Genomic DNA, 27,252 nt, shown 5'->3' with positions numbered 1-27,252 from the left:
ATGTGGAGCTTGGTTGGCAGCCCAGCTTGAGGCAGGGGGCTTGGAGCTTGATGATCCTTGAGCTCCCTTCCATTCCCAAGCCATTCTACAAGGATTCTAGGATTTCCCCAACTCCAGTCATAAACACAGGAGGACCGGGCCAAATCTCTGCACGTTCTGATGGAGTTTAATGCACTCCTCTTGCTTAGCTTGCTCAACCTGGGGATTAAGGACCCTCTTGAAAAGCCACGTTCTGATCAAGCGTGTCACTAGCACAACCAGACCTCTATCTGTCCACCAGGGACGCTGGCTGTTCTCAGCCTCGTACTGACTTGCAGGAGAACTGCCTTTGCCTTCCCTCATTCTCCCTGCCTACAAAACACCAGCCATACGCCCCGTGCTATGCATGAAGGATCATCAGCACAGAGGATAAGGTGGGAAGGATAAGGGAGGTATTAAACACGGAACACACCCAAAAAAGACTCCATTTTGCTTCCCTGCACCATCAAATGTATCATCGTACCTGGCTTTGGCACTGAATTGATGAGACTCTCCGGGACTTTTCCGTTAATGAGCTCCACACACTCACCGGGGAAAAATCCAACCTGTAACAAGAAGAAGAAGAGAGGTGCGATACTGAAGGCAGCATTTCTCAGGCCTGAACTGTTCAAACATCACATTTTCCTCATAACGTGCCTGCCGGATGCTCCGTAAGACAATCCAACAAAAAAATGGCCTGCTTAAAATTAATAATTATTCAGAACTGGCAGCCAATTATCCATGTAACTGCATATGGAGCAGGGAAAGGACAAGTATGCTATGCACCCCTAAATCTCAAGCGTGCCCGAAGGGAAAGACTTCATACAGAAGCTATAGATTATGATAGATTGATGCAGCTAGATCTGACTTAGCACAGCCTATGAACTTTCTACTTGCTGACTGAGATGCAGCTGCCATCCCCAGCTCTGAGCTACCCAGCGTTCGGCAGCCAGCAGCAGCAGCAAGCACGCAGAGGCTCTGTTACCCTGCCTCATCTCAGCTGACAGGCAGCGACTTCCTGAAAGACACTGACTTCACCTTCTGCATGGGTGCAAGCACAAGTGCTCTGAGACACTGAAACACGTGTCCTAGCTGCTGCATTTCCAAAGGTGCGGTTCAGTGGCCGTGACCTGATGCATGTTGTGAGGGCTCTTCTTTCTAAGTTAATTGAGGAGACAGTTTGCTACAAAGACCAACTTTCAGCTCTGGCCTAAGCCCACAGCAAAAGGCAAAGTCCCCTGACACCGACACAGGGAAACCATTTTCCATGTGGAGCCATGCTGTGCAGGCAGGGCAGCTCTAAGCTGAGATTCCTGCCTCGACCGAAGTTGCGCTCTCACGTCTGAAGCTTGTGCCTACCTGAAAGCCGTGCTTGCCTCTCCAGCGGGGGCTCAGCTCCTGAGGCGGCATATCGATGACGCACACGAGGTCTCCCACCTGCAAGAGATTGCAACGTCAATCCCAGCTTCAGCACGGCTGGGAGGAAAGCGCAGCTCAAATGACTGCATTCTTCTGCACTGCCCAATATCGTCAAGCTTGAGAGCCATTGCACCAGTGCAGCTCTTCAGGCATTTGCAGTCGTACAACTGAACGTGGAGGTAGAAGAGTCACTACAATACACAACATACAGAATTCAGCTGTTCGGTATGAAATGGTTCTCAAAAGCAGCAGGCTCTTTGCCAAAGGGAGAGCTCCAATTAAACCGCAGGCATAAGTCAGCGGAACAGATCCTGAACAGATCTGCACACTCCATACACTGGTCTGCCATTGCTCAGAGACCAGGCTACAACACTGGGCAGTAGCTCTTTGATCAGGAGATTCCAATGCCAAATAGAGCCATACTTTAGAGGTGGCTGAACTCCTCCCTGCATCCAACCCACTGCAAGTCTAATCTGGAACTGAATCTTCTGGGCTTCACCTCACCAAACACTCTGAAGGTCTCAGAGAATATTCCTGATGCGTTCACGCCTTATACTCTTCTGTACACGACAACTAGGAACGCCCTTAACTGCTTACCTCCAAGGAGAGTTCACCCGGTGCCTGGGCAACGTATCTCTTGAGAACATGGGCAGCACCAATAGCTGGAATATTAAGAGATGACTCCTCACAGACCAGCAGGGGCTTCCCGTTGTTCTCAGCCTGAAACAGAGAGCACAGGCCACGGTGAGGAGCTGAGGGCTGCAAGGAGGATTTCAGGCTGAGGAGCACATCGGCAGAGAAAGCTGCAGGAAATGCACTCGGTCCTTATCACGAGCGCTTAACAAGAAACTGCAAGTCTAATAACAGCTGTTTCTCTTCCCGGCGCGCAGCACTATCGCCAGGCAGTGCAAAGATGCATCTCTCTACCCAGACTAAGAGGACAAACTCCACAACCAAGACGGCTCCGGCAGTTTCATAAACTTGCCACGCTTGCACTACTGCCTTTCCAAAGAGGAGCGTAAGAGTCTGCTCACTTCCTGCCACCTATTGCCTGGAGACCTCAGCCGTGGACTGGACACAGCAGCTGGGCCACTGACCCAATCCTTGGCTCACTACAAGTGCCAGCTTCCTTTAACTTGCTGAATATGAGAACAACACGTTGTCTGCGGGTGACAACATCCAGGCAGGACGGGGAAAATGCTTCCGCACGTTTATAACGCCGCATCTGATTTGTCGGTACTACGACTTCCACGGCCATCTAGATGCCCGCAGCAAGGACATGAAGCTTTTAAGGCAGCTTTTCAGTGACAACGATAGAGCTGGAAGGACTCTGCCTCTCTTGAAAAGCAGGAGAACACACCTGCGGCTCACTCTGCTGGCTCAAGTCAGGGAACAAAGACCAATCAGAGCTTCATACTCTACCTCCATCCGTGCGATGTCAGGCCCACGGCTGATCTCGCTGCACGCGACGCCCATCACAGCAGGCACGACAAGCTGGAATGAAAAGAAACACCCTCGTATTTTCTCTGTTCACACACCACTCCATTGAGAGACTTCTTCAGAACTACCCTCAGTTATCCACTGGCATAGGCAGATGTTCTAGAAACAGCCACTATCTTCAGTCAATTCAAACGAGAGCCTACTAGGCAGCATTTGACCAAGTGGCTATCCCTCTGCTAGCAGATGGGGACTGTGCTGTGCTCCCCACAGCTGTCGGGCAGCACACTCACACAGCCGAAGCAAGCGTGCTTGTGGTCACGCTGTGCAGCTCTGCACAAACCAGGGGTCGGACTCTGCCTAAGGGATTGGTCTCCTTAAGACCAGCTGGTCACAGCACCACAGACAACATCCTTCTGAGAGCTGAGCTGGAGGGAAGCGGAAAAAACCTACACATGACCAGTGTCCCATCAAAACTGGATGGGGCTGTGTTACTAAACATGGTGCGACGTGGGCTGCTAAACCACGTGGGAGGACAAAGCGTGGCACGTACCTGGCAGGAGATCAGAACAAGGTAGACAAGTGTCTTGAACTCGCAGCTGATTCTTGTCACTTTGCTCTGTTCTTCCACGAGCAAAAGCTGCACCAAGGGAGCAGGTAGAGGGAGGAGAGAGCAGAGAGAAAGAGCTGGTCAGTGAGCTTGCACCATTTAGCAAAGAAGACAAGGGAAAAGCCACGAGACAAATGTCACCTCTATGCATCGCGTTGGAATGTAGGTACGGAGTAAAAATTACGTCTGATGGTCAAGAGTAAGCAGTATGACACTACGAGCTCCACCAGCCAGCAGTTCTCAACAGTCACTGCCCACCCGTCCATCCCACGCCCTGTCTCAGCTTACCTACAAGATGCTGCACAAGACGGGGTGAAAACGAAGGCACTCAGTCGCTGCACAAGGGCAACAAGCGAGCTACTCACGCAGAGCTCAAGCGCTCCAATGAAGGGACGCAGCACGCACTGCTCCTCCCCTCATTCCAGCCGCTTGTGACATCACTAAGGGCCACCAGGCTGCTCCGCCGTGACGACAGGGTGGGGAGGCAAGACCATGTCACAGGACCAGAAGATTCCAACACCGCACCCAACATTCTAGAATCAGCGGGCGGTTGGAATTCCACCTCAGCCCAATCCTGCAGAAGCTGCCATGCGGTTGCCATGACCACAGCGCAGGACCCAGCGCTTGCTCCTGGGCAGCCTCGTACGGCTGGCCTCAGGCCGTCCCTCTGCAGGGCCTTCCTGCCCTCGGGCAGATGGACACTGCTTCCCAACAGCGTACCTTGCAGCGCAGGGCCTATGCAAAATCCACACTGGAGTCCTATATATCTCTATCAAGCTATCTATACCTAGACACACAGTCACCACTACCATCTTTTTTCTTAGTCTTGAGGTACACCATTCAGCTGTTTCATTGCCATCAAACAACCCCACTGACGTCACACTGCTGACACAACGTCCTTGCAAACACAGCAGCAACTCCTGGCACCGATAGCTCCGGCTACAACAAGCACAGGGCTCTGCCTTGCTTTGGATGCAGTTGCAGCATGGATCTGAGGGCTTTGTGGAAGGGGATATATTTCAAACTGCACTGACGTTTTCCGACCATTTCTCTTTCGGCATGGTCCCAGCACCTGGCATGCTGATCATCATCCTGAATATACATTCCACTGCCTGTGTCATTGGTAAGAAGTCCAGGTGACAAAGGCTCCTTCTGTCTGGGTAACGCTTCTGTGGTCCCATGGTTATGACTGGTGGGGGGAAAAAAAAAAAAAAAAAAAAAAAAAAAAAAGTAAAGCACGCAACCTTGTAAAAATTTACTACTCCGTTGTTCTTGTCAGCATGACAACTCAGATGAGCGTTACGTGTCCTGCACCTGACTGAAAAAGCATCCAAGCCCATATTCCACACAGCTTCATCTCAGGGCCAAAAAGAAACAGTGCAAAGATGTTTAGAAGATTCTTGGTGCAGATGAAGGCGCAGGGTGCATACGTATTCTCTTCAATAATAAATATTGATTCATAATCCAAAGATAACTTATCAAGAACTAGCATGAAAGGTCGATGAAAAGGAAATTACATGACAAACTATTTTCATTTAAGAAAATTTAAGATAATTTAAATAAAATTTAAAAAAATTAAGAAATCATTTAAGAAATCTACATTGTGAGGAATGCCACGGGTTATTCACAATAATCCCAACAAATCATCCGTATGACAGTAAATTTAACTGCTGCCATCAGACCTGCTCACACTGGGAATATTTTCTTTCCTGGTAATTTTTCTCCTCCAGAATTATCACACACACACTTTTACAGAGTGACAAATTCTTCACTGACAAAGAACTAGCAAGCACAAATTTAACAGCTACAGCATCTGAAAGAAATGGCTACGACCTCAATGGACTTGGAGTCACAGCACCACCTTTGCTCAATTTAAACTTCAGTTCTCCTACTTGCACAAACAGAACAGCAAGAAAATCCAGGTTCTGGTCTCCCTCTTCTCTGCAGAAGTACATCAGCCAGTTCATCTCTCACTTCCTTCAGCAGCACTGTCCTAGCATCCATCTCCGCACTTCCACCACCAGGAACATCGCATTTATCAGTGAGCGGGAGAGAAACCTCTGTTTCCGCCAGCATCTCCCCGTTTGGGTCATTAACGTTGCCAGACCCTTCGCCTGTCAAGTAGAAAAAGCTTTTACACATTACCTCACCTTCTTTACATTCTTGATTGCTACAGCTCTCTATCTTTTTCCTTATGTAACAGTCTACACACAAACCACACCATTTATAGTCAAACTTGTCACATGCCAGTGACAGCTTTTAAAAACATCTCGAACATTCCAGACTTTTTTTTTTCCTACAAAACTGGGACTATTCACACACCAGACAGCACCACGTAATCTCTAGTTTATATACCTCAGGCTTTACGCCTATTCCACACTGGTACTCAACATCTTACTCTCTATCAAAAAGAAAAGCTGGCCTGCCAATAGTACCCGATAAACTAAAGTATCAGTGTGCCCTTCTGTCCATGCGCTCAACAGAACGCGGTTTCCAATCTAAAAATTGCCCCTCTTAGTGACCAAGCTTGTAATTCTTCTAACAAAGCCATCCTGCCAAAAGCATTTTCCCTGTTCCAACTGTAGCTCAGTTCTCATCAGAACAGTCGCTAGGTTCTCTCACCTAACACTTTGTCTCTGTGTGCACTCAGAAAACATGCCGGCAATCATTCCTTTAAAAGCTCTTACTTTTCTTGAGGAGCAACACCCAGGGAACTGTTTCGATGTCAAAGCATCCTCCTGAAAGCTGTGTCCTTCCATCCATCCCCCGAGACCTGCAGACGAGATTTCATGCTTGCAACAGCAGAAATACAGAAACCAAAGAGAGACAGACTTGGGCAATTTCTTCATCTTGCTTATGGTGAAGCACCAAACGTTGACTCAGATCCCGTTCCTAGAAAACTGCCATGGATTAGCAACAGAGAAGTTAGATCCTGCCTCCCTCCAACTCAAAGGTTTTTTTCTCCTGCCCCTATTGTTCCTTTATCAGACATTCACTGATGGGTGCACCCAAAAGGAGGGAAAAAAGTTAATTGTCCACATGCCAAAAATTGCACTTCTCCTGCGTGACGCCTGTAACTTCATCTATTTACTACTGAACTCCTAAGGAGCACAGATCTCGAGACAGTGGACAGACCTCTGCAAATATGCCAGGATGCACAAAGCAACGGCTCCAACACAAGGGAACAAAGAACACATTGCACAATCTCTGTTCATCTCCTAGAAACTGAAGTGGTGTGACACAAGGTGTTTGGAGACAAGGAAAGAGAGAAGCCAGGCGTGTTTTTTTCCACAGGATAACAAGTTCTGAGGTCAGAAGAATGAACTGGAACAAATACACTTTGGCTTTGTTAGAGCACCAACTTCCAAACGGCCGCTGATTATTCCTTTGATAGTTTCTTCACTACCCTTCAAACCATCTACGGTAATACGACATAATTCTGCAGTAAAACAGACCACCTGTTAAGGACTCCATTGAAGGAACTTCTCCAAGGTCATCCAGCAATTCACGAATGGGATCATGATGCTCGGGAGCAATTGCACCTGGATGGTCCAAGAGCAGCTACACGAACAGAAGAACAAACTGCGCTGTTCATCACGAATCCTTCTCTACACATTGAAACTGTATTCCTTGGTGCTTTTAGAAACAAATCCTCACTTCACTGAACTCTAAAGCTGCAATATCACGGCTGAAAGTCGTACCATCTGCATATACACAGACACTTCCAGAATAAGCTTCAAACACCAGCAACTTACTCAATTCTAAAAGCTTACAAACCCTTGAACTCTACAGTCAAATGAAATCGCTTTAGATTTGGCTACTTGAGGTTTCAACAGCAGCAGCATTTTCTGTGTAAGAACTGCTTAAGAAGGAGCAACTGTGACTGACGTATCCTTACAGTGTGTGTACTGATGATTTCACCAATAGAAATACAAATAACTGGGTTAGTCAGAGTCACCAAGCCAGAATATTCATCAATAGTGAATTGATCCTGCAATTCAGGAGCCGCGCCAGCAACCTGAAAAAAGTGTCTGAAAAAAGAAAGAAAAAGGAGAAAAAGGAGAAAAAGGTAATCAGCATACCAGCAGCTGTTCTTCTTTAAACCATGGTTCCCAAGCTACTGCAGCTGGACAAGCTATAGCTTATTACATCAAAAGCCATCTAGAAGATTCAGTTATTGGTACTGGCCATGTCGGCATTAGCTCACTGTAAGCATCTGCAGGACAAGTCTATGCATCGAATGACCTTGTGCACCCATCCTTCTCTCTTAGCTGCAAGAATAATCCTCACTCCCAGCCATTTCCAGTTTTCTTTCTTCCAAAAGATGACAGACATCAAGAAGCTCTTCATTCAAGAGTTATCTTCTTATACAAACAACTGAATTCCAGCCTGGTTTAATCCAAAGTGCCATCTAGTTTGCATACAGAGAACTAGGGTGCATATAGGAAAGAACGCATGCACACTCTAGTTTTCAATGGCCAGAATATCATAATAAACACATAGAAAAACAGCCTGTACTCTGGAGGCTTGTATGGCAAAGCCAATTGTTTTGACCAGCTCATTAATATACTATATCTAGTTGGTAAATTCCAGCTACGTATTTTATATGTCATTATTATCAATGATTGTGGAAGCCCAAAGGGCAACCTCTCATTTTCAACAGACCTCCTTTTTGACAGAGATGGAATCTATTACATTTCAAATTCATCACTCCTTTTGGTTTGCAACATTGCCCTCTGCCAAACTCCTCAACACAATCAGCTGAAGTCTTCTACCTGAATTTCTGGTATGACTGTGACAAGTATTCCTTCACGATGCTCAGAGGTGCACCGTCTCCCATGAGCATCTTACTGGACGCAGCGTGCTGCAGCATCTTTGCAACAGAACCAAGGTTTCTTCGTTGATCTGTAGTCAGCTGCCCTCCAGCTGAAAGATCCATTATGTCAAATGCATCCGGTGCAACCATGGCTGGATTCACGTAGCGGTGATAGAGTAAGTTGCCAACAATCTAGGACAAGTTGAGGAGAGAAAAAAACACGTGGAAAACCAGTGGCACAGACCTCCACTGAGTCTTACTGAAACTACTCTCAGTGAGTTCTGACAAATTACTTGCCTGTGAACTGTGGGCCCCGTTCAAGATGCAGGGTCTACTGCGCTGCCATCAGCAAGCACGTGCTGTCCCAAAGAATCTTAGTTTCACACTGTAACATACATACACACACTAAATAAATGCACAACTGTCAACATAGAAGCGGTAAGACTGACCACTACCAGTTCCAGAACAACACAACTGCAGATATTCCTACACACAAAGGTTTTCAAATTTAACTTTTAATACCACCTGTCTATATATTTTTAGAAGTTACCAAAGAATTGCTCATACAAGCGTAAAAGTTACTCTGAGAATCAAACAAAGCTTAGTCTAACAGAAGGCAGAACAACTACACTACAGAGAAACCTGGTACTGCAGTCTCATTAAGGGATAGGAGCTAATTCTTAACACAGGTGTGCAGAATTGACCACCATCTCCAACAAAGCAAAAATGGTGCAGCGTGGAAAACCAAGGAGCTGAGCTGAGAAAACAGCAGCTACTTTCTGCCCCTTTTCCAGAGCACTTCTCTCTCTCTCTCAGAATACCTCTTTGATTAATCAGCAACATTTTTAGCTACAGATCCCCAGTTAAACACAACTGAGAGGAACTCAGAAACATTTAATCCAGAAGTAAGAAACTCAGAAGTACCGAAGATGAGCGGTATTTGACATTTCAAAAGAAGTCCAATTCACCCAGCTAAGTGAGCAGCAATGAACGCTGAGGCCCCAAAGATTAAGACATCCCGTTATCCACGTGCTCGTCCATGTTCTTCTAACCCGTATTGGATATGTGCCTGCAGTAATTCCCACAACAAAAAGGCATTGGCCCAGCACGCTGACATGCAGCAAAAGGTCCCACACCACACACTTCAGTATTTCCTGGTGTTTCACATCAATCTGCGCAGAGCCAAGTCACAGAATCTGGGCTTCTCCTGCTTCACGTGCGATTTGAATGCACAGAAGAGATCAGAGGCGCGAAGAAATGGCAAAAACAGAAAGAAAAAGCTTCACCATTGCTAAGCTGCCCCAGAAGTTAACTGCTTTCAGAGAGGTCATGGTTTTGACAGCTGTTTCAGCTCTTGCTGTCCTATCCCAGATGACGGCACATGGTCACAACAGACAAAACCGTTCACTACCTGTCACAAGAAATACATTTGTGAGAGAAATCATGTTGATAATAGTAAAACTGGTAGTAGGAAGACAAGAACAGTACACTGTAGGAGTAGTTTCAGGCCCTAATGCATCTACAGGCAGTCACCACACACAGCTGCAGTTCTGAGTGCGGCATGGACCGTGACATTGTTTCCACAAGGATTAATAATAACTGCAGCTTTCCACCTAAATTTACAGATGGAAAAAATGAATTCACCTGCACAGAAAGAATCGATGCCTCAGAACGGGAAAGCACGGAACCAGAAGAGAGAAGAAAACGGCATTCAGATTGGTAATTACTTCGTAATGAAGCAGAGACAGAAAAGCTTAAAGAGACTGTGGCAAGTAATGTAAAATCCACTCTTTGTTTTATTAAGAAGAAGAGCCCTCACAGACACAAAGACCTTTAAAATCACAAAAGCCAGGACAATTCCAATGAAAGCCACAATGCTGTGCTCATTTGGAAGCATTTACTACCAACATCCTTTTCGTTCTCCAAAAGTACGGAGATGTACAATACAAAACTGCCCACACATCATGAAAAATGACACCATATACTTTGGTGCAGCTACTGTAATGCCCTAGAATATTGTAAGGGAAGTGAGAATAGTAGAATTTTGCACACGGACCTTTCTAACTTGGCACTGTCTCTTTAAAAAAAGAGCAACTGACTCAGATAACACCAGCAAAACCAAGGTGCACCATTCAGCAGCAAGAGCATCCCAAAGTCAAGAAACCTCGGGGGCACAATGCCCAAGATGTTAAAAGCAAAAGGAAAAGCAATAGGGTGACTTCTTCTGAACGCTGTATTATGTCTCCTTTGACAAACATGTATCCAGCAATCCAAAGCACAGTGCAAAGTGCTTTATACCCATAACAACAAATAGCCTGTCTACTTAAACTGCAGCTTTTAAACTTCTCTGCACACGTACACCCAACAAAGAACACTGAGATGCATCTGCCGCAGTCAGCGTGGCAGACAACTATTCACAGAGCTGCTCAGCTCCTTACCTTCAGAAGCTCCTCCTCGCCAGCATCAGGAACCTTGTCATGCCGGGAGTCTTTCAGTACCTTGGCCATGAAACGCATTCCGTAACTTCGAAGGAAATAAAAGGCAAGTGAGAATTCCTCACGGATGAACCCACTATTAACTGCTGCAGGATAATGCGGTGACACACCAGGCTTACGGCATTTTGTCAGCTCAACAACGATGGTTGTCGTTGACAACGAAATTGTCTGTCACTGCCTTCACATTTCGGATTGAGGCATCCAGGTGCGTCCTCACCTCACCATGATGAAGAGCTTGTTCAGGTATAACATTGTACGGCAACTTGCTATTTGGAAAAGTCAGATGTGAAGGTGAGCACTCCTCAGCCTAATATACTTTTGTCAGTGCCAGGCAGAATTTTTGGCTTGACACAGAAACAGATCCACGCTCACCTGGCTGCAAAAGGCTGCACGTTCACTTTAATTAGAATGCTAGCACTGAAAGAGTAAAGGACTTCTCACGTCCTCTGCTGTCCCTGCAGCAGTCACTGTGAGAAAAGGCCCAGCTAACTCTAAACTGTATCTTTCTGTACCACATGCAGACACGCTCTCTAGAGTCAAGGAGGTCACCTGCGATACGCAGTAGTACCTCAGGTCGCAAATAAATCAGTGAAAACACAAGCTGCACATTGCAGTGTTAACATAGTAACTCACGCAGCGTGCTGCGCTGGGAGAGTTGTCTTTGACTTCATAGCATTGCTTTTCCACCACTTCCCTTGAAGTGTGTTAAAAACAAAACAAAAACAACCAACAACAGAAGCCTCAAAATCTGGTGAACATCAAGCACTGGAAGAAACACAGAACTCTGACTGGGGACGGATGGGAGCCGATCAAGAGTTTATAGACACACATTAAAGGGAGGACAGGGACAGATGACATAGCGGGGGATCTACAGGCCAGCCAACCAGGATGACCAAGTGGATGAAACCTTCTCGTGGGCAGACAGGAACAGCTGCCTGCTACGATTCTATGAACACGGCCTGTGTTGAGAAGGACCACAATGCTCATCTCGTTCCAACCCCCCGCTGCGTGCAGGTTCACCAACCGCCAGACCAGGCTGCCCAGAGCCACATCCAGCCAGGCCTTGAATGCCTCCAGGGATGGGGCATCCACAGCCTCCTTGGGCAGCCTGCCCGAGTTGTGGGCAGAGACTGGCTTGGAAGAGGAATATCTACGGTATCTATATCTATGAGTTAACACAGAAGAAATGCTTTGGGGCTTCTTTTGGCCTATCTCTTAATGAGATTCACTTCTAATAGTCTCAACACCCCTGTCACAAGATGATCTTTATACCATTCAGAAGAAAGCCATCTCGAGCTGATGGAAAAAAGCTGGTATCAATTGGACAGATGCATACCATGAATCCAGGGATGGTTTGCAACGATTAACAGAGCAATGCAAAGCAGCTGAGCAACTTGTAGAAAAAAACAGTAGCAACAGCTTCCATACCTGGCCTCACCATTCTGAGATCCCATCTGGTTAACCCAGGACTTGTAAATATCCACTGGAATTGTTTTGACGTTGAGCGATTCGTCCTCAATTATTTCCTTCACAACTGGGGCCAAGATCTGCCTCAGTGCCTTCTGACCACGGGCACCACGGTTGAAAGAGCGCATCTCAAAAATACAGAGGAAACAAAGGGAGTTCTACACAGGCAGAACTATTTTCTTTCAGTATTTAAACAAGTAAGCAATCAGCAACTAAAGCCATTCACAGCATGCCGCTATGGCAAATCCAGCAGCAGAGAATAAAGCATACGCATGCACTTTCCTGAACTACTACTCCAAGAAAAGATAATAATAATTAAACAAACCTTTTAGACGTTACCTGTTGGGGGGCACATACCATCCTCATACTTAAAAGCATCAAAAAAGGCATGATTGCCTCCAACATCGTATGTATTTGGTCTTCCTAGCAAGTCGTGAAGCTCCCTATCAGCCAGAAGTCATAAACACCAAACTCCTAAGGGACAATCCACTCAATTATGCCGACAGACAGCCAGAATCCTTAAGCCTGACAGCCAGTAAAAAACCCAAACCAGACAGCATCTGATTTTCAGCCTCCTCATCAGTTTTGGAAAACAGTGTCCTTCGCGTCAGCTTCACTCTGGCCTGTAAAGCCCAAGCTCGCAGTCTGTTCCAAGTCCTTCTTACTAGACAGCAGAGAACTTAGATTGGACTGAATCTTAGGAAAGCACTGCATTACATCAAAAATAGTGCCTCCCTGAGCAACAAAGCATTGGCTAAAGAAAAATGGCTTTAATCCTAAAGAACAAAGGTAGTTCCTCCTCCTTCCAGGTTACAGAAAGGACTGATGCCAAACAGCTTGAGCAGAAGGCAGGGACAGTTCAGCATTATCAGCAAATGAGCACGGGACATCACACCAGAACAGATTCAATTTTAGCAGTGGCCCAAACTGAGGCAACAGCAAGGCTGTGTCCTATGCTACAACGTACTTGATCTCTTCCTGCAATGCTGTTTGCAACAGCCGCAACAGCAGAGATTCCTCTCTCTGACTGCATGCGTAGTTATGCAGCGTGAAGATGGTTGAATCCATGAACTCTGTGGGTTTCTTTTGAGGCATCTGCAAAAGCAGCTTGGCCAAGTATGTTGGAGTAGTCTAAAACAAGAAGAAAAATTACTTAGTGCGCATGTGTAATCAATGACTATTAAGATGTTGTAATTATGAAATAAACAAGAGAGTTTGACAAAGCAGACTAAGATAACAAAAGGAGAATAAATAGAAGGCTTACCCCTATCCTGGGCTCACTTACAAAACTCCAGCAGAGCAGATCTCCAGCAGAGATCCTTCCCCACTGGTAGCCAGCTCTTAAACAGGTCTAGGAGGGCTGTAGCCTGGCTGCACCCCTTCCAGCAGCACAGCTGCATTGCCTTCACCTGTGCTCCTCTGCCTGACTCACTGCTCGCCTCAGGTGATCAATCAGAGGTTCAATCCATGACTCAGCAGTTCCCATACAGCACGTGTCCACCAGAGCCAACACCACAAAGACAGACAGTGCCTCAACACTGCAGAGCATAAGTACAGACTGTTCCAATACACGTAAGCATCTATGACAAGAGGAGTGAATGAAAAGCTGCATACCTCAAGTAGAAAAGATGCTGATAGGCTTCCAGCTTTTCCCTCTCCTCTTTGCTCAAAGCTTTCAAACCTCCCTTTTGCTCGTTCAGCGTCATCGCGTCAGAGAGCTGTTCCTTGTTCTTCTTGCTAAGATTTTTGCTATGAGAAACAACATCCTGCAAAGAACACAGAGGGACAGATTCCACATTTAAATAACACGCAATATGGGAAAAAGCTGCACGATAGCACTTCCTTTTGTGTGGATAAGGCAGTCAAGGTACATCAGGAGATCATGAAGTGAAACATTATCTGTTATAGCAGCGATTTCTGTCTTGTCCCCACGTTCCAGAATTGGTTGAGAACCTACAAGGACTAATTGCTTTGAGCAGGGACTACTGTCAGAGCTGGTAGCCTTCTGAAGATGCTTGAAAATGCCTTTCTTTCTCAACTGCGCTTGAAGCCCCAAGCCCTGTTTCCATTTTGCTGACTCACTGCCTCCACATGCTCTGATAACGATGATACTTTTTGCTGACAGCATCAGCCCAAGAGCTGGAGCCTCCTTTGGAGCTGAACTTTACTGCTGCCATGGTTCAGATTTTACACAAGGTCAAGCCTAGCGCCACGCTATTCAGGACCAAAGGAAAAGGTGACTGTAACTTCAGCTTGAATTTAAAAAAGGCACCGCTGTATCAGCAATGTTGTTCTTGTGTGCAATCAATCGTCAGCAAAGTGACAGAGGGGGCTTCCATCAGCCAACCAACACCAATGTGCCTGAGCACATTTCCTGCTCCGAAATCACCTCCCCCTTCTGATACAGCACACAAAACGTGAGAAATTAAGGTGTGCAAGTCCATGACGAATGGAACCACAAGTGAACAGACAAACAGTTCTCAGAGCCTTCAAGCATACCATCTATTGCTTTCCCTTGGTCCCGAGTGGGTTCTTTTCTGGTGCTTTGTTTTTACAACACTTCAAGTCTTGATGTTTCTTCTGCAGTTAACTTTCTAGGGATACATAGTAATAAGTGGAACAGTTAGGAACTTACTGGGAGGAAAACCTGTAACTCTGGGGGAAACATTTCCCACTGAATCTGAGTAAGTGAGATCCAGGCTCAGAAGGTCCTCATGCTAACTGCCATTGGCCTCAATTCACTCTCCTAGTCTCCCAGCACTGCATTTCCTACCTGCAGTGTCATTCTGATCTTCACTAGCAGTCCAATCTTGATGTCCATGAGATTGAGGTCATTTTCAAGCTGTTGATTAGATCGGATCAAGCTCACAACTTCCTCACACAGTTTCGTTAGCTCCAGCTCCTCCTGAAAATCTGGGTCCGATCGAGCAAGTGAACAAATTCCCGAACCACAGCCATAGCTGGGTTTTCAGCAGTAACTAAAAACAAGTGACAAAACATCAGAGGACAGGAAACAAATTACTGCACGTGTTACCTCTGTGCAGACAGCATGTCAAGCAGCAGCCAGTCCAGGATCAAATTAACACCAATGGGCTTGAATAACTCCAGACAGCATCCGGAACTTCTTGCATGGAATAAATCATCCTATAGCGTTGACTTCTGTCATGAAGTCAGTATCAGCTTCGGGGAGTCCACCTTGCAGAACTTACCCCAAAGATCAGCGCTCCTATTTCCCAGCAGCAAAAGTACTACCGTGAACCAAGTTTGCACAGAATCACAGAATGTCAGGAATTGGAAGGGACCTCCAAAGATCATCTCGTCCAATCCCCCTGCTCTGGAGCAGGATCACCTACATTAGGGCACACAGGAACATGTCCAGGTAGCTGCTGAATGTCTCCAAAGGAGATCCCACAACCTCTTTGGGCAGCCCATCCCAGTGTTCTGTTACCCTTGCCGTGAAGAAGTTTTTCCTCTTATGTATGCGGGACCTCCTATGCTCCAGCTTGCACACATTGCCCCTTGTCCTATCACTGGATGTCACTGAGAAGAGCTTGCCTTCGTCCTCCTCACACTCACTATTCACACATTTATAAACATCAATGAGGTCACCCCTCAGTCTCCTCCAAGCTAAAGAGACCCAGCTTTCTCAGCCTTTCCCCATAGGGAGACGCCGACCTCCTATCCATACTCTTTCTCATACACCCCAGGATGCCCTCTTGGCCACGAGAGCACAGTGCTGGCTCATGCTCCTCCTACTGCCCACCAGGATCCCCCGATCCCTTTCTCCTACGCTGCTCTCCAACAGCTCAGCCCCCAACCTATACTGGTACTCAGGTTGCTCTTGCCCAGATGCAAGACTCTACACCTGCCCTTGTTCTTTCTCATTCCGTTTCTCCCCACCCAACTCTCCAGGTCTCACTGGAAGGCAGCACAGCCTTTTGCTGTATCAGCCACTCTTCCCAGTTTTGTGTCATCAGCAAACTTGCTGACAGCGCCATTCCACTCCCTCAGCCAGAGGGAATTTTTCCTTCAGCCACCTTCCTACCTACCTATCTACTCTTTGCACCACTTCACCCCAACTGATTTTCATAGCTGTCTTCGTGTTGCAGACCTCACTAACAGCATTTTTCTGCAAATAGAGATTCAAAGCATATTAGCTTTATTCTCTTGGCCACACTTCCTGAGGGTTTTGTAGTCTTCTCCTGCTTTGTTTCCTCGGATAAAGGCTTGAGTTTTTATAACGTCATTTATCTAGAATGGAAAAAAAAAAAAAACCCAGCCACTTTAACTTGTTAAGGGCAGAGTAAAAAAAAAGAAAGTGTCAGACACTGAATTCATTTCACAATCTCTTACATGGTCTAGGAAATATTGCAGGTGATCTCTGTAACGCCTTCTGCCTTGATACATCCTGGCCAGTGACTGAATCTATAATAAAGAATCCCAAAGCAGCTCAGATAAAAGTCTTTTCCACAAATATTGCTAACAAAAATGTTAACAAAAATAAGAAAACCAAAAAAGCCATAGCATTTGCTACCTTCACTACTTGGTCCTTGTGTGCTCGTCAGTAATCCAAACGGATTTGATATGCCTTCCTCTCCTTATAGCCACGCCACTGGGACTGAAAACACACACAAGAAAAAAGGCGACTTCTCAAATTGAAGAGCAGTAATTTACTGTTCTATGCTTCTTTCTGCTGCTCAGTTTCCACTTCCCTTTGGCTGAATAAAATGTAACAGAGACATGCTCATCTTACAAGACAGGCCGCAAGAGGTATGCAGTGAAGCCTTAACTATTTCTTCCACCACCAGCTGTCATGGTGAGGGACTTAGCAGCACCCCCCACCAAGGGCAAAACACAGCTAGAGAACAAATGGTGAGCTAAACAACCAAATGCACCATCCATTGCACAATTCTCAATGCCATCTTCAATTCTCCAAACCCACGGACTAATGGGAAGAGGGAGAGAAGTAATTCATACATAGTGATTCTCAGGGAGAAGGAAACGCCTTCCAGTACTTTGCAAAATGAAGATAATTGTGCGTGGCAACTGCTTGAGTTGAACAAAACCAGTCAGTAAGCGTGCATGTGGAGAGCAACTGACAAGCACAAGTTTCAAACAGAATTAGGGGATTTCATACCTGCATGCAAGTGATGGCTGGAACTTGCTTCTTCAAAAACCTCATTCTGGAGTTGAATTCCTGACAAACAAGACAGCCTCAACAACAAGCCTGAAGCTTCACCATCAGGTTCTCTTGGGCCAGCCACAACTGCTCTCGGTCGTATGCTGCCGTGACTCCAGATACAGTGCTCTAGATTAGTGTTATGGTAGGGAGAAGAGCCAGGAAGAGAAAAGGGAGATGCAAAAATGACATGTTACACAGCAGCTTCTGTATTATGCTCAAGAGAAACTTACAAGTTGCTTTTCGGTGAGCAGCAACACCACCGTCTTGTTCTGGGGATAAAGGTGTGCACATTCTCCACAATAGCACAAAGAGGTGCTGACGCGCAAAGTAGACAATGAACAGCGAAATAAGATACAAAGCTTGCTAACATCACTACTGTGCTGAAACATTACTTCTTGAAGTTGCAATAAGGCCTGAAATAGGGGCAACTTCAACTGCAGAGAAAAAGAGCACGTACTTTACCTGCATCTCCTCCCGTGACAGCTGTGTGTCATGCTGCACAAATTCAGTCCGCTCATCCCATCCTCCCTCTCTGGTCCTCAGGTTATGATAATCATGACAGCCTCCTCTCACCCAGTGTTTCACCCGTTCACTGCCACTGCCTCCTAAAAGCAGAAATGGTGCTATGTTGAAAGCAAACACGTCTCTAGCTTCCTCACATACAAATACTACAAGAAGGAAATGCATGGAGAGGGTCCTTCCTCCAAGCAATAGAAGGAATGCCTCAGATTCCAATGAACCACCCCAACAACTACCTAAGCACAATATATTCTACAAGTGGGGAATATTTCACTGCTCACTTTTTCATTTCCTTCCTACCTTTTTCTTCTTTCCTTTAACAAAGACTTCAGTTTACAAGGCAGCCTCAATCTCCTGTAACATGAGATTCTAACAAGATACCCAGAACGCAAGGCTTCTCCTCACATTTCTCTCCCTCTGCTTTCCATCCTACAGGCAATCATCTTGAATTTACTGCACTAGCAGTTAGCTATTTGGGGTTCACCTGTTGCCATTGTTCTCCTTTCCACTTCTGCCAACTCTCGCTGCTATGTCTCTGCACACTCTGGAGCGACTCCGCACAGCCCCACATCTGGTGAGCGCAAGGCACTCAGGGTAGGGCTGGTATCTCCGTGATCAACTGCTTCATTCACGGCCAGAATTCCTAAGGAAACTTCAATAACAGGAGGAGGCAGGTTACCTGGGCAGTCAGGAGCTCAGTGACTCACAACAAACAAGAGAGCAAGGCACTGTGCGAGTGTACACAAATACCTTCCTGTATTTATGCATAAAAATACGGGTTAAAAAAAGACAACTTGGTGTACAACAATCTTTTCAGTACAGTGCGCATCTGTGTATGGCACAGTGTCTGACAGCGCTTTTTTGTGTGCTCTCACTCCTACTACGGTGCTGACTTATCGACAGTATTTCTCTACAACCTTTTATCCATTCACTCAGCTGTACTCTGACAACAGCTGCAGTCAAGGCAGCTTCTTCTTGCAGAGCCCTGGTACAGCAGACAGCTGACTCAAAAAGCACCTTTCCAGTGACTGCACCGTTCCTAGCAAGAATAGCAACCTGAACACAGAACAGGTTATCAACAAGAAAAAGATGAGGAAAGAGCTAACCCAGGGCTACTCCAGAACGCTGTTGCAAACACAGTACAAAATCAACCACAGGTATCTCACCGATGCAGTAAACACGAGATACAGTCATTTTCAGCACTGAGCAAATGTCTGTTCACACACACAGAGGTAGAAGGGTATCTGAAGATCTTATTCTGGCTCAAAGAAGCATACTTTAATCCTGCTTTTGACCAAATGTTCTTTGGCACAGTCCACCAGCCAACTGCACTGATTTGTGTTTTTATCTGCACTTAGTGCAAAAAAAAAAAAAAAGTACTTTGAGAAATACTTCATAGAATTAAGGCAACAGTACAACACAAATGAAAGCTAAGATGCACCAGAACGGCGCACATGAACATCCCCACGCTTGACTACCCAACCACAGACAGACACAGTTATCTGCTAATGTCAAACACTTTGACAGAGATTCAATAGGTATCTCTGCCTAGGATGTAACACAGTCACAAGCACAACTGAAACAACGACATATCCTTCCAAAAAGATGTAAAGAATTGAAATTGAAAGGCTGCGACATTCATTGTTGAAAGAAAAAACTTCTACACCTACCTGAAGCACTTGTATTCTAATTTCCTTTGCATGTGAACATTTCTTGCTCGCATTCTTCCATTTGGTGACGAATATTTGGTTGACAATGGCATTGAACCACAGTATTTGCCACAATGCTTACATCTCTGTGACTCTTCAGTGTCCCTGTTAGCCTTCTGAATCCCATCCTGAGTTTCATCGAGCCAAAGCACAGCTGTTTCATCCTGAGTGTCCTGAAGAGAATATGATGAGGAAAGCATTCGCAGCATGAGGAAGAGTGTCACTGGTTGTGCAGAGCAAAACCACCACCTCTGAGCAATTGCAGTCTCAAGGGATACAGGAAGCACTTCAGTATCTTTCTAATCAATTTCAACACAAGGCCATAATGGACATTTGTTATCAGCAGAAGCAACTACAGCATTACCAGGCCAAAACTCTTCTCAGGACAAGGAACTCCCACCAACAAGTTCCATCAGTGGTATCACTCCAACAAACATCAGGACATCCCAACGCCAAGCAATCTGCACTGGTCAGTCCTAAAGCTGTATTTGCCAACAGGACGTGCCTTTCCAAGGAGCCCAAAAAAGAAAATCACGGCACAATTTAAGATGGAAAGGGACCTCTGAGCTCATCTGGGACAATCCCCTTGCTCCAGCACGGACACCGAGAGCACATTATCCAGGACAGACCAGATCCAGATGGCTTCTGAACAACTCCACAGAAAAGACTCCAGTCCCTCTCTGCTCGACCTCCGCTACTGCTCAGTTCCCTCCACTGTAAAGTGCTGCCTGACGTTTAGATGGCACCTCTTGAACCCCAGTTTGTACTCAATGCCTCTTGTCCTCAACTGCATCCTCACTTCCAGCTTTCACATACACTGAACAGATTCCCTCCAAGCCCTCTCATCTCTAGACTCAAGAGTCTCCTCACCCTCAGCTTTCCTCTCTGGAGAGGTGTTCCAGTCCCTCAGGCACCTCAGGGGCCCTACGCTGGCCTATCTCCAGAACATTCGTGTCTCCTGTTTGGGGGGCAGGGCAGAACTGGACACAGTACAGGAGCAGCCTCACCAATGCCAAGTGGAAGGATCACCTCTCTACTGAAGCCTTCCAGGCAGCACGAGCACACTGCCGACTCACAGCCACCTGGGTGTCTGCCTACCAGCACTCCTAGGACTTTTCCTGAAAAGCTTTGTTCCGCCGAGGTGGACACAAACATAGACTAACAAGAGTCCTTCCCCAGTACCAGGCTGCAAGGACTTGTTCAGGGAAACTTTAGGAAGTGGAAATGCACATACAGGAGCAGCAACCAAAAACTGATGGCTAACTAACACAACAGCAGGCTGCTCTTGTCCCGTCCACAAAGGGTTGCAGATTGCTGGACCAGCAAATCAAAAAGCACTGTATGTACTGGGGGTAAATACAAATGTACAACAGTAAAAGCATCTCTCAAGTCTCTCTTTTAACAGACCGTTTGCTGTGGAGTACTGATCACACCGTATCTTATGTTTTGGCTGAAGAAACTCACTAAATAACGTTACACGCAGAAATTTTCCAAGAGACAAGTGTTTAGCAAACCCCAAAATACACGTAATGAACAATAGTCCAGCAGCTGCCAAGCACAGCTCCTCCACCCCCACTGTTGCTTCCTGGGGGTTACTATGGAAGGAGATCTTAAGAAGCAATTGCCATCCCTCCAACATCTCCTGATGTGCAAACAGGACACAGGAAACATCGACTTCTGACACGGATTAATAATCACCCTGCACAAAGAGCCACTGTATTCCAGCATGAAGAGCTCTGTGGCAGGACTGAAAATTGACATTTCCTTACATACCCTCCACATTACCACTGCTTTGGATTGAAACCTACATCCCTTTAACAAGTTTTATCTGAATGTCCAAGGAGTCCCATGACTGCTTCAGCAATGTAGAAATTCCTGTTGGGGAAGGGTGGCAGACTTAGAAGAACAAACTCTTGCACTGTCATCTCTACCAGCAGTCATCAATCCCAGGACTATCAAAACCCTCTGATCTTTCCCGTGCATTTACTGTCACCGTCCCCCCAGCAGGGACACGCGCTGTCACACACTGCAGGGTTAACACTTCTCTCACTGCTCATCACGTGAGAAATCGCATCATACGCCAGATCCCCTGCCTTGTGCTGAACTACAATCCCTCTCAGTCCCAAGGTACAGAAGTCACCAGCTAGTAAGCACGTTGACTCAGGACAGCAACTGTTCTACCCACAGTGCTAGTCCGTACCACGATCTCACCATCTCTGAAATTGCTGCCATGTTGCAGGGAGGAGCCCTACACTGAACATATGCCTCAGTGAGGTAATTTCACGTCAACTGAAGTCACCAATCCAGCCTGGCAGAAGCTTCCATGCACACTAAGAACAACTCGTTCTTTCATTCTCACTCAGCAGGAGGAAATGCTTCAGCACAAAATGGGTTCCTGAGGAACATGAACCCTTTCAGGGCCACTGACGAAGCTGCTCAGTGATCTTCATCACCAGCGCAGTTTTCGGACACTGCCATCGTGAAGGTTTACACTTACTCAAAAAAAAAAAAACAAAGCAAACAAACATACAAAAAAACACCAATGTTGAACACAGTATCATCCCAGTCTCTATGCTAAAATCCCTGCTGGAATTAGAACAATGAGCTCCACAACTGAAAAGATATTACAAAAAGAAATTAAACACACTTAGGCAACTGAAAGGAAGCACATCTGCTACTTCTGTGTAAGCATAAGGAAATAAAATAGCATCCCACTCATCTGTTAAAAAAAAAAAATCAGTAGCATGTACACCACAGAATCACAGGGTTGGAAGGGACCTCAAGGATCACGAATCTCCAACCCCCTGCCCGAGGCGGGGCAACCAAACACCACCCATACAGCGTTTCATCTTCCTTCCTAAAGCAGTAAGGTGAGATCATTCTTCCTCTCTCCATTTTCACCTGCACATACAGACCAGTTACACAAAGAGGCAACTCCATCTAAGTCAGGAGAAGTCCTGGGCTACCACAACACACAACCACCATGCAAAAAATGCATAGCATCTGCAGTGTCACCTAGTGAGTGACAGGCATTCATACGCATCTTGCTAGAAGCATATATTTTGTTTTCCATTTTCCCCTCCTTCTGAACAAATTCATCACCTAACAAGTTTTTTTTCCTATTTCTCAAACCTCATTTGTGCTTTATGTAACTACACCTATGGATACATTTAACAAATAGCACTGAAAAACGGAGACTGAACGAGACTTGCATTTGGAAATTCACAACTATTAGGATAAACACTGCCTTCTTATAAAAACAAATGAAACTGAACACATCTCCTTATATCTCCAAAAAGAAGGTACGTGTGCCACTCTGGACGTACGATTAGCTAGAGCAATCCATCTCAAGCAGTTCATATCTTTAAGCCCATCTCTGTAGTTCACAAAGATTCACGTGTTATGCCTGCATCTCTCTTGCCTTCATACAGACAGATCCAAACTGGCCAGGTGACATCAGCTGACAGCATGCAGCGTTCACCCTTTCATTTCCACATCTGTTTCCCAGCTTTTTTCCCAACATCAGGAATGCCCTCCGTACACAGATGCAAAGGCTTCTGGAGAGGTACTTTCAACTACACCCACCGGTGCTTTCTCTCTCTTAGCCCCAAGCAGTGTGCCCTGATAATGCTGACCTACCTGTGGGGTTACACCCTCCAGTTTTGCTGCAGGAACATGTAAGGCTTGCAGAGTTTTTCTGGTGTCTCCTTCATCCAGCGCCTCGCTGATAAGCCCAACAGCCAAAACTCCTAGAGAGAAAGGGATAGAAGAACAAATACAAGATCCAATCCTTGTCCAATCCTTTACCATCATCAGGAAACTGTGCTTTGGAAGAAAAGTGCTATTAGTGCTAAACCAAATACCCACTGAGAATAGCAACATTTTAGTAGCAATCATTTTCTACTAGGAAAGAAAGCAAGACCACTTCTCCACCTTAAGGAAGCCACACATTTTTGGACAAACTAATAAATAAAGGAAAAAGCAGAAAAAAAATCCCTCGGGGAGACCACATGAATGGACACAACTGAGCTCTTCAACACGTAGCTCAAATCCACTAGAAGGGAATTATCAAAACCTCAATGGCCAGGGCTAGTAAGTCACAAGTTTTCAAGAATCCTTCAGAATAAAGCTCTTCACACCAAGCTATAGCTTTGCACAGAACGCCATTCAAAAATACAGTGCCTTCACTTCTGAAATACCAGGATTTACTGGATGCATGTACTATGAGCCGTATTACAACAGATGTGGGTGCTGCCAGGCACAGCGAGGACTACAGTTCAACTAACTGAAAACAGACATAAATAGACAGCTTACACTTAGCTAAATGTGAACAAAGCCTGAGTCACACATGCCAAACCTACAGCAAATCCCAAAGTAATTTGGGTTGGAATGGACACCCAGAGATCGTGTGATGCAACGTATATTGAATATTCAATTCTTGCTTGCTGAAGGAAGCAACAGTTCAAATCGCAGTTGGAGAGTTTACAACAAAGATCTTTTGGAAGAAAGCGAGGAGCTCAGAGTGGATACAACTTGGGTTAAAATACCCAAAGACTGCAGCTTTTTCTTCTGCACGCAGTAGGAGAATCACAAAGTGGAACGTTTTATAGCAGGCACTGCATTTGGACAGTGATGTCTAGGCCGTAACAGCATGTTTTGTCTCAGCATCACTTGCATTTCCCTCTCAGTATTATCTTAGCCCATAGAATGCCTGCATTTGTTCTGTCCTTCATCTGACAACTCCCCGTCACCTAGGCAGACTACGGCACAGACTGCTTGCTTCCTCCTACAGTGCGTACACACACAGTATGCACACCTTTAGGCATGCTGCTCTCCCCATGAGAGAAAGCGGGGGGAAAGTAGGAAAAGAAAGACCTTTCTTACAAAAACACACACACTACGGTTGACACTACTCCATCCCAGGAACAACGAAGGAAAACAGACACAGCAACTTCTGACTTAGGAAAGGGCACAGAGGACAAGCAGTAATTATCCTTGATTAATTAGCCAACAGCGGCAGAAAAAGACTACCCTGTGAAACAACAATATGTTACAGCTCCTCATTAGAAAGCATTCTTGAATTTGAAACCAAGTTTCAGGACAGCAGAAGGGTACATGTCGCTATGGCTTCAGGACTTCCTCAGACACTAGATAAGAAGTATCCATGCACAGGGGCACACAAGAAACTGAACATATTTGCACTGGAACAGGTTGCCCAAGGAGGCTGGGGATGCCCCATCCCTGGTGGCACTCGAGGCCAGGCTGGATGTGGCTCTGGGCAGCTTGGGCCGGTGGTTGGCGACCTGCACACAGCAGGGGGGTTGAAACTAGACGATCACTACGGTCCTGTTCAACCCAGGCCATTCTATGATTTTATGAAACACTAACAGGTGAAAGAATTAAAAAGTTTCCTACCTAAACTATGCCATAAGACGTCAACTGATGTCATTATAAAATTCTCTGCGTTTTACGGTTGATGGTTTGGGTTCTCTGTTGTCTCTATTGTTCTAGGGTTATAGGAGTGTTACAAGAAACGAGGAGCTGGACTACATGAACTTCCAGGCTTCTGCTGTGATGCCTCACAAATACAAGGCTGCAAAACTAGTGCTCTGGTGCACGCATGCACGTGGCGTGCACTTGTTCGGGTCACGTGATCAGATGAACTGAAGCCACACAGGAAGCCTGTGTCTATTTGGAGATCCAGGAAGCAAGTTAGTCAAGATTCCAGGCTCTGACATAACATTTAAGCCTCTCTAGATTACAGCCTTTTCAGGGCAACTCAGCTACACAAGAAGCAGTGGCAAAAGCCAACTATCTCAGTCTATACGAATCAAGCAACAAGATTGTTCATTGGCATGCACCTAGTTTTAGCACACCTTATGATCTAGGATCAGTCTAGCACTAATCAAGCAAAACTTACTTTCATGTTCTTCACGCACAGCTAAGTGCACACGATCCACACGTGACTGGATATCATTCCACGTGATAAACTCATTTTCTTCTGCACGCATCCGAGCTTTCAGCTTCATCACATCATCCACACATCTGTCAAAGAACAAAAATCAAAACCAGCAAGTACCATGTCATGAAAAACTGGCCAGGGAACACACAAGACAGCAATGAGAACTAAACACAAAATGGAAGAAGTAACACAAGGGTTAAAACTGACATACGCAAAAGAAAGAAGGAATAGGAAAAAGACAAAAGACCGTGAGCAAGGTGGTCAGCTCCAGTGCAAAACAATCCAGAAAAGCACTAAAACACCACATGACACTTTCAGACAAAAAACACAGGGCAGGAGCTGGCCTAGTGCAATTGAGAACCTCGTAGGGCCAGAACACAGCTTTGTTGTGAAACCTTGATAAAGGTCTGAGAGACGGTACTCAGAGCAGATCAGTAAGAAACGGGGAATGCAAAGACAAGATGCAAGAACCGAGAGAGAATAAACTAATATTGGAGTCAGCAGTGAAAGAACCTGAAGTATAAGGGGAAGAAAAGAAAACCAAACCTCTCGGGAATGTAAGCAATATCAAAGACGGACACGAACCTTCCAAACACTCACCTCTGACAGTTCTCATCCTCACTGCTTGTCAGCCCTGGGACAGGATTGCTCAGTTGTCTCCATACTGCACTCACATCCCCTGAACCCAAAGCCCTGATCATCACAGCCACAGAAGAGAGCATCTCTACAGCAACAGATAATTCTGCATGGGTGAGGTTACCCTGCATACAAAGGGGAATACAGATCAATTACACTTGCTCTTCAAAACTATGGCTAGAATCTCACAGTGCCGAGTAGCTCAAGACTTCAAGATGAAGCATCACGTCAGAACAGACTAAGCATCAAGGCAGTTCTACAAACACTCAAGACAGGCACATTGAGTTAAACAGACAAGGCAGATTTGGTGATCCATATCAGTTCACAGACATCAGAATGCATTACTTACATCATGGCTTTGTTGCTGCAAGGCGGCCAGCTCCTTGGGATAAAGATCGGCAGCAAATGCATAAACCTCTGCTAGCTGGGCCTCTGGCTTCATCATTTCTGCCACAGCCTTCTCCGCATCACCCATTCTAACTGCAGCATTAGTGCTGGTCGCTGCTGCCAGCCCTAGCAGTTTGAAGAGGCAGCACATCAGAGAGGCAGCATGAGAACAACGGCGGCAGACAGTTGGGCTCCCAGTCATGCAAGCACTTGTACTGTATTCAATAGTAAGAACCCTAACCTAAAAAAAACAACCTAATTCCCTTACAGGTTTTCCAATCAGTTGTTTACCCAACTAGTCCTGCATTACTGTAAACAACCAGACCACACAAGGCCCTCTTTAAAGTAAGACTCATGTTTAAACCAGTTTACCTTTTGTCTGATTATCAGAGGACTGTCTCACCAACCTCTGCCAAGAAGAAGCCTCACAACTGTCCATGTTTTCCATCGGTAGTTCATAACAACTTTTCCTTCCAGTATCTATGACTGGTCGTGGCAGCACCAGGCATTCTACAGTGTTCTCTGCACCCTACAGTGCTTGCACTTGAACACAGCACAAATGCGTAAATAAACATCAAGCAGCACCGAGAACCAG

At 45.8% G+C, this 27,252-nt stretch overlaps 1 pseudogene across 1 annotated transcript in view; it reads right to left on the bottom strand.

The window, feature by feature from the left end:
• Positions 1–27,252, bottom strand: part of LOC306948541 (ras GTPase-activating-like protein IQGAP1) — a 66,774-nt pseudogene that overhangs the window by 27,395 nt on the left and 12,127 nt on the right. The window contains exons 3-23 of the transcript in view: positions 26,620–26,783; positions 26,235–26,395; positions 25,593–25,717; positions 23,258–23,421; positions 19,755–19,845; positions 18,448–18,615; positions 17,907–18,049; positions 17,400–17,570; positions 16,797–16,880; positions 16,616–16,687; positions 16,438–16,513; positions 15,036–15,240; positions 13,873–14,028; positions 13,223–13,393; positions 12,224–12,390; positions 10,953–11,061; positions 10,739–10,855; positions 8,260–8,492; positions 7,383–7,515; positions 6,943–7,045; positions 5,459–5,598 (exon numbers count right to left, since the gene is read on the bottom strand). The product of the transcript in view is annotated as a ras GTPase-activating-like protein IQGAP1 (transcript). The remainder of the gene's footprint in view (positions 1–5,458; positions 5,599–6,942; positions 7,046–7,382; positions 7,516–8,259; positions 8,493–10,738; positions 10,856–10,952; positions 11,062–12,223; positions 12,391–13,222; positions 13,394–13,872; positions 14,029–15,035; positions 15,241–16,437; positions 16,514–16,615; positions 16,688–16,796; positions 16,881–17,399; positions 17,571–17,906; positions 18,050–18,447; positions 18,616–19,754; positions 19,846–23,257; positions 23,422–25,592; positions 25,718–26,234; positions 26,396–26,619; positions 26,784–27,252) is intronic.

This window comes from Tetrao urogallus, assembly GCF_951394365.1.
Source record: "Tetrao urogallus genome assembly, chromosome: 7".
Taxonomy (NCBI): domain Eukaryota; kingdom Metazoa; phylum Chordata; class Aves; order Galliformes; family Phasianidae; genus Tetrao; species Tetrao urogallus.
This window is presented reverse-complemented; position numbering and strand designations above follow the sequence as displayed.